Below are 12,388 nucleotides of genomic sequence, written 5' to 3'. Positions count from 1 at the left end.
ATCATCTCTAAGGGCACTATGAAGAGCACTCCCGCCTAGTTGGCCAACCAGCTAACCATCTCGGGTGGATTACGAAACACCTGCAGCCATAATACCACTAGACTGAAGAGCAAAATGCATAACAAAGAAAATAAAATAGGAAACATACATTCAAGATCTGGATATCCTTAACTGTTAAAAAGATTGGGGATGACCCTACATAAACTCAAAAGTCTGCCTCCTGCCTCCTATTGTTTCTGACCTGCTGCTGTTAGCTTTTGAACTCTGAGCACTTTACCACTGCTAATCAGTGCTAAAGTGCATATGCTCTCTGTGCATATTGTATGTAATTGGTTTATCCATGATTGGCATATGTGATTTACTATTAAGTCCCTAGTAAAGTGCACTAGAGGTGCCAGGGCCTGTAAATCAAATGCTAATAGTGGGCCTGCAGCATTGGTTGTGCCACCCAAATAAGTAGCTCTGTAATCATGTCTCAGACCTGCCACTGCAATGTCTGTGTGTACAGTTTCAACTGTAAATTCGACTTGGCAAGTGTACCCACTTGCCAGGCCTAAAACCTTCCCTTTTCTTACATGTCAGACACCCCTAAGGTAGGCCCAAGAGCAGGGTGCAGTGTATGGTTAAGGTAGGACATATAGTAATGTGTTTTATATGTCTTAACAGTGAAATATTGCTAAATTTGTGTTTTACTGTTGCAAGGCCTGTCCCTCTCATAGGTTAACATGGGGGCTACCTTTAAATATGATTAAAGTGTAGATTCCCTTTGGGAGTGGATGGACATGTGGAGTTTGGTGTCTCTGAGCTCACAATTTAAAAATACATATTTTAGCAAAGTTGATTTGAAGATTGTGTGTTTGAAAATGCCACTTTTAGAAAGTTTGCATTTTCTTGCTAATACCATTTCTGTGACTCTGCCTGTTTGTGGATTCCCTGTCTGGGTCAGTTTGACAGTTGGGCTGGTTGCACCTCACACTAGGCAGTGACAAAAAGGGAGCTGGAGTGTAGTCTGCATTTCCTGATGAGCCATCTGTGCTAGGAGGGAGGGGAGGAGTGGTCACTCACACCTGAAAGGGCTGTGCCTATCCTCACACAATGCAGTCTCCAACCCCCGGGTGAGTGTCTGGGGCCTGGCCTGGGCAAGGCAGGATTTCACATTCAAGAGAGGCTTTGCTTTGAAGTAGGCCTACTTCAAAGGAGAAATTGGGTATAAGAAGGGCATCCAAAACCACAGACTTTAGAACACTTCTGGAAACCAAGAGGAACATCTGCCTGGAGAAGAGCTGAAGAGCTGAGGAAGAAGAGCTGCCATGCCTGTGACTGTGCGTTGTGCAGCTATCCTGAAGTTGCTGCTTCTGTCAAAGTAAGAGGGCAAAGACGGGACTTTGTGTCCCTTAAATCTTGTGAAGATCTCCAAGGGCTTGATTTAGAGCTTGCCTCCTGTTGTTTGAAGTCTCAGAGACAGCAAAGACATCTCTCTGCCAGCACCTGGAGTCTCTGGAGAGACTCCTACTCTGCCCTGTGGTGCCCATCCAGTTCCTGAAAGGACCCTGAAAGGAGAGGCTGGCAGCCTAAGAAGAAGAAATCCACGCACTGAACGCTGTGCAGGGAAAAGATCGACGCGACTCCGAACCGCGGCTGAAAAATCGATGCTCCGCCGGCATCACGGCTGAAAATCAACGCTCGCTTGTAGCATTTAATTTATAGGCCCTGGGCACATACAGTGCACTTTACTAGGGACTTATAAGTAAATTAAATAGTCCAATTGGGTATGATCCAAGGTTACCATGTTTAAAGGGAGAGAGCATATGCACATTAGCACTGGTTAGCAGTGGTAAAGTGTGCAGAGTCTTAAAATCAGCAAAAACAGTATCTAAAAGGTGGAGGGAGGCAGGTAAAAAAGTTAGGGGTGACCACCCTAATGCTGTCAGGTCTAACATGTGGCCCCCCAGGTGAAAGTGGGGAGAGCTACCCAACCTTCTGGGAGCCCTCATTGCTAAGGCGGAAGTATCGGGAGAGACCATCAGCGTTGGTGTGGTCAATCCCCGGGTGATGCTCCACCGTAAAGTCCATCCCCAGTAGGGAAATGGATCACCTCAAGAGTTTAGGATTCTCACCCTGTATCTGCATGAGCCATCTGAGGGGCCTCTGGTCTGTCTGAACCTGGAAGTGGGTCCCAAACAGGTATGGGCTCAGCTTCTTCAGTGCCCAGACCACAGCAAATGCTCTCTCTCAATAGCACTCCACCTCTGTTCCCATGGTAATAGTCTTCTGCTAATAAAGACTACTGGTTGGTCTAGGCCCTCCTCATTTAGCTGTGCTAGAACAGCCCCTATGCCATGCTCTGAAGCGTCTGTTTGCACAATAAATTCCTGAGAGTAGTCATGGGCCTTGAGCACGGGGGCCGTGCACATGGCTTCCTTCAGGGAATCAAAGGGTTTTTGGCAAGCCTCTGTCCAATTCATCAACCTAGGTTGATTTTTGGAAGTAAGTTCTGTCAAGGGTGACACAATGGAACCATAGCCCTTGACAAACCTACAGTAGTATCCAATGAGGCCCAAGAAGGCTCTCACTTCGGTCTGTGTTCTAGGTGGTTGCCAGGCCTTGATAGTTTCAATCTTGGCCTGGAGTGGCTGCACCTTGCCACCACCTACTAGGTGTCCCAAATACACCACGGAACTCTGCCCAATCTGGCACTTACTAGCATTGATGGTCAGGCCTGCCTGTTGCAGAGCCTGAAGCACCTTCTTGAGGTGGATCAGGTGTTCCTCCCAGCTGGAACTATAGACAGCTATGTCATCTGGGTAGGTTGCGCAGTAGGCATCCTTGCCAGCTAGGACCCCGTTGACCAAATGTTGGAAGGTAGCGGGGCATTCTTCAACCCAAAGGGCACCACCCGAAACTGGTAATGGCCATCAGGTGTGGAAAATGCAGATCTCTCTTTAGCCCCCTCAGTCAAGGCGATCTGCCAGTACCCTGATTTGAGATCAAAAGTGCTCATGAATTTGGTAGCGTCTAGCCTGTCAAAAAGCTCATCAGCTCTGGGGATGGGGTGAGGGTCAGTCCATGTGACTGAGTTGAGACTCCGGTAGTCCACACAGAACCAGAATTCTGGCTTTGCACCGGGGGCAGAAGCCTTAGGTACCAGCACCACAGGGTTGGCCCAGAGACTTCTGGACTTCTCAATAACCTGTAGGGCCAACATCTTGGAGACCTCCTCCTTGATGCAGGCCTTCACCCTATCTGACAACCTGTAAATTTTGATCTTTACAGGGGGACTGTCTACCATGTCAATATCGTGGACACACAGGTGGGTGAGTCCAGGAGTAAGGGAAAACAGGGAAGAGAACTGCTCCAACAACTCACAGCAGTCTCCTCTCTGATTTAGAATCAGGGAGCCAGAGAGATTGACACCCTCCACAGACCCATCACCGTCTTTGGGGGAGAGGAGGTCGGGGAGAGGCTCACTCTCCTCTTCCGTGCCCTCATCTGCCGCAAGGAGCATACTGACCTCAGACCTCTAAAAATGAGGCTTGAGTTGGCTATGATGGAGAACCCTTAGCGGGTGTCTAGGGGTCTTGAGGTCCACTAGGTAAGTGCCTCCCTCTTCCGCTCCTTGATCTCAAATGGGCCAGACCAGCGGTCCTGCAGAGCCCTAGGCTCTACTGGCTCAATTACCCAAACCTTGTCTCCAGGTGAGAACTCGACCAGAGTGGCCTTCCGGTTATACCACTCCTTCATCACCTCTTGACTGGTCTCAAGGTTACACTTGGCCTGCTTCCAAAAGCTTTGGGTTTGGTTGCAGAGGGCCAGCATGTAGCTGACCACATCCTGGGGAGGTGTCTTGGGAGCTTTCTCCCAGCCCTCCTTAACTATGCTTAGCGGTCCCCTGACAGGGTGACCATAAAGAAGCTCAAAGGGGCTGAACCCCACCCCTTTCTGGGGCACCTCTCAATAAGCAAATAGCAGGCATGGCAAGAGGATGTCCCACTTACGCCTCATGGCCTCAGGTAGGCCAGTGATCATGCCTTTAAGGGTCTTGTTGAATCTCTCAACAAGCCCATTGGATTAAGAATGATAAGGGGTGGTAAACCAGTAGGTCACCCCACATTCATCCCACAGGGACGTCATGTACGCAGACATGAAGTTTGTGCCTCTGTCAGACACAACTTCCTTAGAGAATCCCACACGGGTAAATATTCCCATCAGGGCTCTGGTCACCACCGGCGCAGTCACTGTTCTCAGAGGGATTGCTTCTGGATAGTAGGTGGCATGGTCCACCAAAACCAGGATAAACCTGTTTCCCAAGGCAGTTCTGGGGTCCAAGGGACCAATGAGGTCGATGCCCACCCTTTCAAAGGGGTGCCAATGACGGGGAGTGGGATCAGGGGGGCTTTAAGCCTTTTCCCTGTCTTCCCACTAGCCTGGCAGGTGGGGCAGGCCCTTCAGAAATTATCTGAGGCTACCTGCATTCTAGGCCAATGGAAATGGATGACAAGTCTGGCAAAGGTCTTTTCTTGGCCCACATGTCCTGCCAGGGGGATGTCATGAGCCAGACCCAGTAGGAAGGCCCAGGAACACTGGGGGACCACCAGCACACGTGCTTCCCCAATGGCCATAACCTTAGTCTCACTGTAAAGGAGATCATTCTCCCAGTAGATATGGTGATCGCTAGAGGCTTCATCAGCTGCTTGGGCTGTGGCCTGTTGCCTCAGACCGTCAAGGGTAGGGCATTCCTTCTGCGCTTTGCAGAATTCTGCCCTGGTTGGCCCACCCTCTACTTGCCAGTCAGCAAGTTGAGGCAGGTTGCTCTGGTCAGCTATGTCCTCTCCAGTTGGCTCAGGGGCCTCCTCCTTCTCCTCAGGGGCCCCATCCACCACCGTGGGAATATCTCAGGTGGGTTTCCTGCACCTCTTTCCCTTCCTCTTTGCACCTGTCTGGGCCATTGTTCCAGGCTCCAGACGCCCTTGACTCCCTTCCCAGGCAGCCATGGACCTTGTAGTCATGCAGACCTACTCAGGCAAATCTAAAATCTCCAGGTGGGATCTGAGTTCTACCTCCTTCCAGGCAGTATGCTCAAGATCTTTGCCTAACAGACAATCTACAGGCATGGTAGGACTCACAGCTACTTTCAGGGTACCAGAGACCCCCCATCCCACACTCAAAGGGAACCAGAGCCACCAGTAGGTGACTCTCACGATTCTCAGCTACTATGACCTGGTGGAATGTATTGGGGACTATCTGCTCTGCTAATACCAGCTGACTCTTGTCAGTAGTCATACTGGCTCCTGTGTCACGCAGAGCCTCCACCCTTTGCCCAGCAATGGTGACCCACTGCCTATACTTTGAGGTATTGGCAGGCATGTGGGCTTTAGCCACCATCTCCTTATCTCCCAGCGATACTAGGGGCACCTCTGTCTGCCCCCCAAAGCTAACTGGGACTATCTACCCCCTGGGCCCTACACAAGCCAACCCAGGTGTCTGTCCTCCAGTGGTGGACTGTGCTCTCTTGGGACACTTAGAGTGTCCATGCTAATAGCCCTCTAAGTATTTGGGGATGAACTTCCCTAACTTCCTGTCGAAAAACCCTGCTTTCTTCCCAAATCTAGAAGAGGAATGGTTACCACCCCACCCTTGGGAACTGTTTTGGGGGCCTTTTGAGAGTTCCTTATCTTTACGTTTTTCTGCCCCCTCTGTTGGGAACCCTGACCACCTTTGTGGGTGTCCCCCCCAGATACCTTTTTGGACACCCTGGTGCTAACCCAGAGGCCCACCTCCTCAGCAAACCTCCTGGAGTCAGTCAGCTTACTGTCTACTAAGTGCTGGTGCAACTCTGTAAAAGAAATACTGAGCATATGCTCTCTCAGAATCAAATCATATAACCCTTTGTAATCATTTACTTTGCTGCCCGCACCAATCCATTCAGTGCCTTATTGGAGAATTCAAAACAATCTACCCAAGTTTGTGTGGAAAGTTTGGTGCTGTCCCTAAACCTCTGACAGTATTTCTCAGGGGTCACCCCAAACTTGGCCAGTAAAGCGGCTTTCATGGGTGCATAGACATTCTGATCATGTGGAGCTACTGTAAGAAGTGTGTCCCTCCCCACTGCTGGTACATAAAACCACAAGGCCACCCCCCATTGCGCTTCACAGGTCCTATGAGCCCTTAGTGCAACTTCATAGGCAGCCAACCACTTGTCAATGTCATCTCCCACCACAAAACTTGGCACCACATTTTTGGGTATACGAAACCTTTTCTCCCCAACAGGTCCTGCATGTATGCTGCCACCACGACTGCTGGACTCAGACTGTCTCTCCTTGATCTCCAGCTCCTTGAGACTCAGTTCATGAGCCAACAAACGTTTCTTCTCAGTCAAGGCTCTCTCAGCTGCTTTTTCTTCTATCGTTGCCCTCCTTTCTTCCTGTTGAGTCTCAATTTTCAACCTTGCCATTTGCAATTGAAATTCCCTCTCCTCTCTCCTTTCCTCTGCGGTCAGGCCCTGATCAGAGACACTGCTCCCTAGTTTGGCAGGGGGCACAATTGCAGTGGTAACTTCATCCACTGATGGCAAAAAACCTTTGGGGGGGCCATCCTCTGGCCGCTCCTCCTCAGCATCCTCCTCTGGATGGGCTTCTGCCCAGGCCCTCAGTGCCATTTGAAATTCCTCCTTTCTGGAGGCACCAGGGGTGGATACTCCCATATCCCTGCAGAACCCTTTCAGCTGTTTGACAGTATATGTCTCCAACAGGGCTAGGTCAAAATCTTCATTTCCAGCTTGAGACCCAGCCTGAGACATGTTGAGTGAGGATTTTTGTTAAACAATTGTCAGGGAAAAAAAAAATTGCAGAAAAAGAAAAAATCAAATTGACCTTCAACTGTGGGTAGGTAGGTAGTGAATACTTAGCTACTGTATGTCTCTGCACAAATACAAGTCCCATCCCACCGCAGCCACCAATGTTAGAAATGGGGTCTTTGGTTGGCAGTCAGGTTACCCCCTGTCCAAGCAAGGACCCTCACTCTAGTCAGGGTTAGTCACACACAATCCAAATTATCCTGTGCCCACCCTCTGGTAGCTTGGCACTGAGCAGTCAGGCTTAACTTAGAAGGCAATGTTTAAAGTATTTGTGCAATAAATCATACAATAACATCATATAGCACCACAAAAATACACCACACAGTGTTTAGAAAATGATATAACATTTATCTGATAAGATGCAGGTCAAAACGATTAAAATACAATAAGTATATGTTAAGATATCACTGTAAAAGTGATATAAAGTGTCTTCAGTCTTTTAAAAGCAAAGTCTCATTCAAGCACAAAGTACCTGGTTTGCGTGCAAAATCTCTGCAAAGAACTGCAGAGGAGGAGATGCATGGAAACAAAGGGATGTGCGTCGATTTCTCGGGCCACACACGATGATGCGTTGTTTAGTTTTCACGCAGGGACAGCTGTGCGTCAATTTCAGGCACTCGGTCGTAGATGCTCTTCAGGTTGCAGGGTTTTCGGACGCCCTGGAGACGATGCGTGGATTTCCTGCACTGGCAGGATGAAGTCACAGGGTCTGTGTCAATTCAGTGGGTGTTGAGTCTAATTTTGTACCGCATAGCAGGTGCTGCGTCGATTCCTCTCTGGAAGTCAGACTGCGACAATCCAGCTCGTCTGTGCGTCAATCCGGTGGGCCGTGCGTCGAATTTCAGGTCACTACGCTGGTGCTGCATTGATCTTCTCGATGTGAAGTCGGGCTGCGTTGTTCCAGTTTGGTGTGTGGTGAAATTTTCACTGCGGTGCAGGCTGTGCATCGTTTCTGGCAGGCTGTGCGATGAATTTTGGCACACAAGGAGTCCTTCTTGTAGAGATGAAGTCTTTTTGGTTCAGAGACTTCCAGGAACAGGAAGCAAGCTCTATCAAAGCCCTTGGAGAGCACTTCTTCACAACAGCCAGAGAACAACAAGGCACCAGGGCAACAGTAAGGCAGCAGTCCTTCACAGAAAGAAGACAGGTGAGTCCTTTGAGCAGCCAGGGAGGTCTTCTTGGCAGGATGCAGGTTCCGGTTGAGGTTCTCTTCTCCAGGTAGTGTCTGAGTTGGTAGGGGCAGAGGCCCTGTTTAAATACCCAAATGTGCCTTTGAAGTGGGGGAGACTTCAAAGAGTGGCTTAGAAGTGCACAAGGTCCCCTTTCAGTTCAATCCTGTCTGCCAGGGTCCCAGTAGTGGGTGTGGCAGTCCTTTGTGTGAGGGCAGGCTACTGTCCTTGGACACGCAAGTATCAGTTCCTCCACCCTCCAAAGCCCAGGAAGACCCATTCAAAATGCAGATATATGCAAGTGAGGCTGAGTATCCTGTGTTTGGGGTGTGTCTGAGTGAATGCACAAGGGAGCTGTCAATTGAACCCAGCCAGACGTGGATTGTAAGGCACAGAAGGAATTAAGTGCAGAGAAATGTTCACTTTCTAAAAGTGGCATTTCGAAAATAGTAATATTAAATCCAACTTCACCAGTCAGCAGGATTTTGTATCACCATTCTGGCCATACTAAATATGAGCTTCCTACTCCTTTCAGATCAGCAGCTACCACTCAAACAACATATGAGGTCAGTCCCAATGTAAGCCTATGAAGGGAGCAGGCCTCACAGCAGTGTAAAAACGAATTTAGAAGTTTTACACTTCCAGGACATGTAAACTACACAGGTAAATGTCCTGCCTTTTGCCTTCACAGCACCCTACCCTATGGGTTACCTGAGGCATACCTTAGGGGTGACTTATATGTAGAAAAAGGGTAGTTTTAGGCTTGGCAAGTACTTTTAAATGCCAAGTCGAATTGGCAGTGAAACAGCACACGCAGGCCTAGCAATAGCAGGCCTGAGACAAGGTTAAGGAGCTACTTAAGTGGGTGGCACAATCAGTGCTGCAGGCCCACTAGTAGCATTTAATCTACAGGCCCTGTGCACATACACTATAGTGCATTTTACTAGGGACGTAAAAGTAAATTAAATAGTCCAGTTGGGTGCGATCCAAGGTTACCATGTTTAAAGAGAGAGAGCATTTGCACTTTAGCACTGGTTAGCAGTGGTAAAGTGCACAGATTCTTAAAACCAGCAAAAACGCTATCTAAAAAGTGGAGGGAGGCAGGCAAAAAGTTAGGGGTGACCACCCTAAGGCTCTCAGGTCTAACAACTGGAAATTGCTCAGTTAGCATTCCAACCCATTGTTTTTTTTCCCACCATGCCACCTCAGATTAGACCTAAACAATTTACAAATTAGTCTTGACCCTGCTCCAATCGGAACAGTCTAGCCCGAATTGCCAAGCCAGATCTGCTCAGCACTGACAACACAAGCAGCCCAAAATAGAATTCACCCTGATTGGGGCTCTTCAGTGAGGTGTAACTTGGTTCCAGAGGGACAGTGAGCAAGGGACCCACGTCTGGACATTCCCTTGGCCACTCAGGGCATGACATCAAACATACAAAAGGTGATGGAAAGATACTTGCAAACAATCCAACCACTGGCAATCAGTTGGGTTAGCTTTCCAACCCATCGTTCCTTTGCCCAAAATGCCACCTCAGATTAGACCCAACCTTATGCAAATCAGTCATATCCCTGCTCCACCAGGAACAGTCTAGCCTGAACTGCCCTATAGCCAGTGGTCAGAATTATTGCAAGCATCCTCCCATCAACTTATGTGTTTTAAAAAAAAGTAATTGTAGACTACCTTTATTGTTTTTGATGTCTTTAAAATTGCCACTGAAATATTTATCGATGGTGTCTAATATCCTCAGGGCACTTGTAAGGCTTCAGGACCGTTTGGATCAGCTGAAGGAAAGATTAATTAATGACCGGCTTTTTAGAGTATCATTGAATTGTGTATTTTTTATATCATTTAAATTGTGGTAGATTTATTTTATTGCCTGTTTTAATGTTTTTGTGTGAATGAAATACATTATTTTGATTACATTTTAACGTTTATGGTAATTTTGTATTATAGTCTTAAAAGCCGGTTATTTGTTATTGCACAAGATACATTTTTCAAGAAGATTCCTCAGTTCATTATGCTACATTAGACAGATCTTCTAAAAGACAATATACAACACCGAAGTGGCCTCTTAGCTCAAAGACTGTGAAATGTGCCTCGGCAACTGGTAAAAACCAAATGGAACAACTGGTAAAATGTTTCGAACATATGAGCTCCGGGACTGGAGAAAGCCAAAGCTTCATACATGTTCAGTGTGATTTACTAGGAGCACTTTGGGTTGAATGGGTCATACATTCACTTTCACCTACCCATTATGTCAATGGAGGCACAGTAAGAAGCTAAAACTCAGACATAAGGTCTGAATTTACAACCAATAAATCTATGTTCTATGTCAAAATATGGTCTGTGCTTCATAACATATTTAACGTTAAATAACCATACCGGGAGCATAGCTGTCACCAGTGCAGCAGACGCATTGGCACCAGCTCAGTGTAATGAGGGGCCCACGTCACCCCAAGTAGTAGCTGTTTTAGTGTTCCTTGCTTACATTGAGACCCATGGTGGCCTTGCTATGCCACTGAAAAACACACCATCATTATTCAAACGTACCGTCTACTGTTAATACAAATCCCATCGGCCACTTTAGTTCACTGAAGTGAAGCTAAAGTTTGCTAACAAGCCCAGGGTCTGTTCCGTGTAGTGTGTGCGGCAGATAAATGAAAAAGCGATTTATTGAAGTAGCAGGTTCGATGACTGCCTTACCACCACCGCCACACCACAAACGTCCACCCGTTAAATTCTACCTAACATTTTCCAGTTCTTCAGCCACTACTCTCACCACATTCTAATTTTAGCACTCTTTTGCTTCACCACTCACACATTCCGCACCTACCTTTCTACAGTGTTAACTTTCGCCCCGGCACAGTAACAAGTGATGGTCGTTGGCAGGGTAATCATGAACACAGATGTCTGACAGCATAGTAGTTCAAAGAATGCATAAATATTGGAATATTGATGAAATGTTGGTCGATTTTTATTCTTTTTATAAATGGTTTTTAATGGTATTTGCAGCAACTTTTCTGTTGCAAAGCACTCCCTTCCTTGCTCAAAGACTGGAAAATAAAGTAAAGCTAGTGTGGTGAAATTATTGCGTGAAGGGGCGCACCTTGTGCTTTAACTGGATTGAATCATATATGTTGAATACAGAAAACCGTATTATATTGGGAGACATGTTTGGCGGGGCAGTGGGTCATGGGATCAGGCCTCTCTAATGAGCCTCCCAAACACCCTCAGGTTCCTGTCAAAATGCTCCAGCAGCACACTAGCTGAACTGATTAACATTATGGGCCTGATTACAACTTTGGAGGAGGGTGTTAATCCATCCCAAATGTGACGGATATACCACCCGCCGTATTACGAGTCCATTATATCCTATGGAACTCTTAATACAGTGGGCAGGATATCTGTCACATTTGGGAAGGATTAACACCCTCCTCCAAAGTTGTAATCAGGCCCTATGGCCCTCATTCTGACCCTGGCGGTCAAAGACCGCCAGGGCGGAGGACCGCGGGAGCACCGCCGACAGGCCGGCGGTGCTCCAATGGGGATTCCGACCGCGGCGGTAAAGCCGCGGTCGGACCGGCACCACTGGCGGGCTCCCGCCAGTGTACCGCCGCCCCATTGAATCCTCCACGGCGGCGCAGCTTGCTGCACCGCCGCAGGGATTCCGACCCCCCCTACCGCCATCCAGATCCCGGCGGTCCGACCGCCGGGATCCGGATGGCGGTAGGGGGGGTCGCGGGGCCCCTGGGGGACCCTGCAGTGCCCATGCCACTGGCATGGGCATTGCAGGGGCCCCCGTAAGAGGGCCCCTACATGTATTTCACTGTCTGCTTTGCAGACAGTGAAATACGCGACGGGTGCAACTGCACCCGTCGCACAGCTTCCACTCCGCTGGCTCGATTCCGAGCCGGCTTCATCGTGGAAGCCTCTTTCCCGCTGGGCTGGCTGGCGGTCTGAAGGCGACCGCCCGCCAGCCCAGCGGGAAAGTCAGAATTACCGCCGCGGTCTTTCGACCGCGGAACGGTAACCTGACGGCGGGACTTTGGCGGGCGGCCTCCGCCGCCCGCCAAGGTCAGAATGAGGGCCTATGTGACGTAAATGTTCAATAAAGAATGTGAAAACAAAAGAAATATCCTCCTGCAAAAGCGCACTGCAGGACTGAGATCTCTGGTGTGACATGCCACTGCTGAGAAGACAGTCAGACTAACAGCGGGAGAAGTAAAGTTCCTGCTTGACTTAGGCTATGCTGATGAAGCGCTATGTCAGGCCATAGACTTCAAATTAATGTACCTATTAAATTTCTTCTAATTCTACAAGCAACTCACTTGGTCCTATCTCTACTAGAAAAGTCTCTGGCTA

At 48.5% G+C, this 12,388-nt stretch overlaps 1 protein-coding gene across 2 annotated transcripts in view; it reads right to left on the bottom strand.

Annotated features, from left to right (window-relative positions):
- TRIM66 (tripartite motif containing 66) overlaps positions 1–12,388 on the bottom strand; it is a 549,453-nt gene that overhangs the window by 315,846 nt on the left and 221,219 nt on the right. The window lies entirely within an intron of this gene.

The sequence above is a fragment of the Pleurodeles waltl genome, chromosome 3_1, assembly GCF_031143425.1.
Source record: "Pleurodeles waltl isolate 20211129_DDA chromosome 3_1, aPleWal1.hap1.20221129, whole genome shotgun sequence".
NCBI lineage: Eukaryota > Metazoa > Chordata > Amphibia > Caudata > Salamandridae > Pleurodeles > Pleurodeles waltl.
This window is presented reverse-complemented; position numbering and strand designations above follow the sequence as displayed.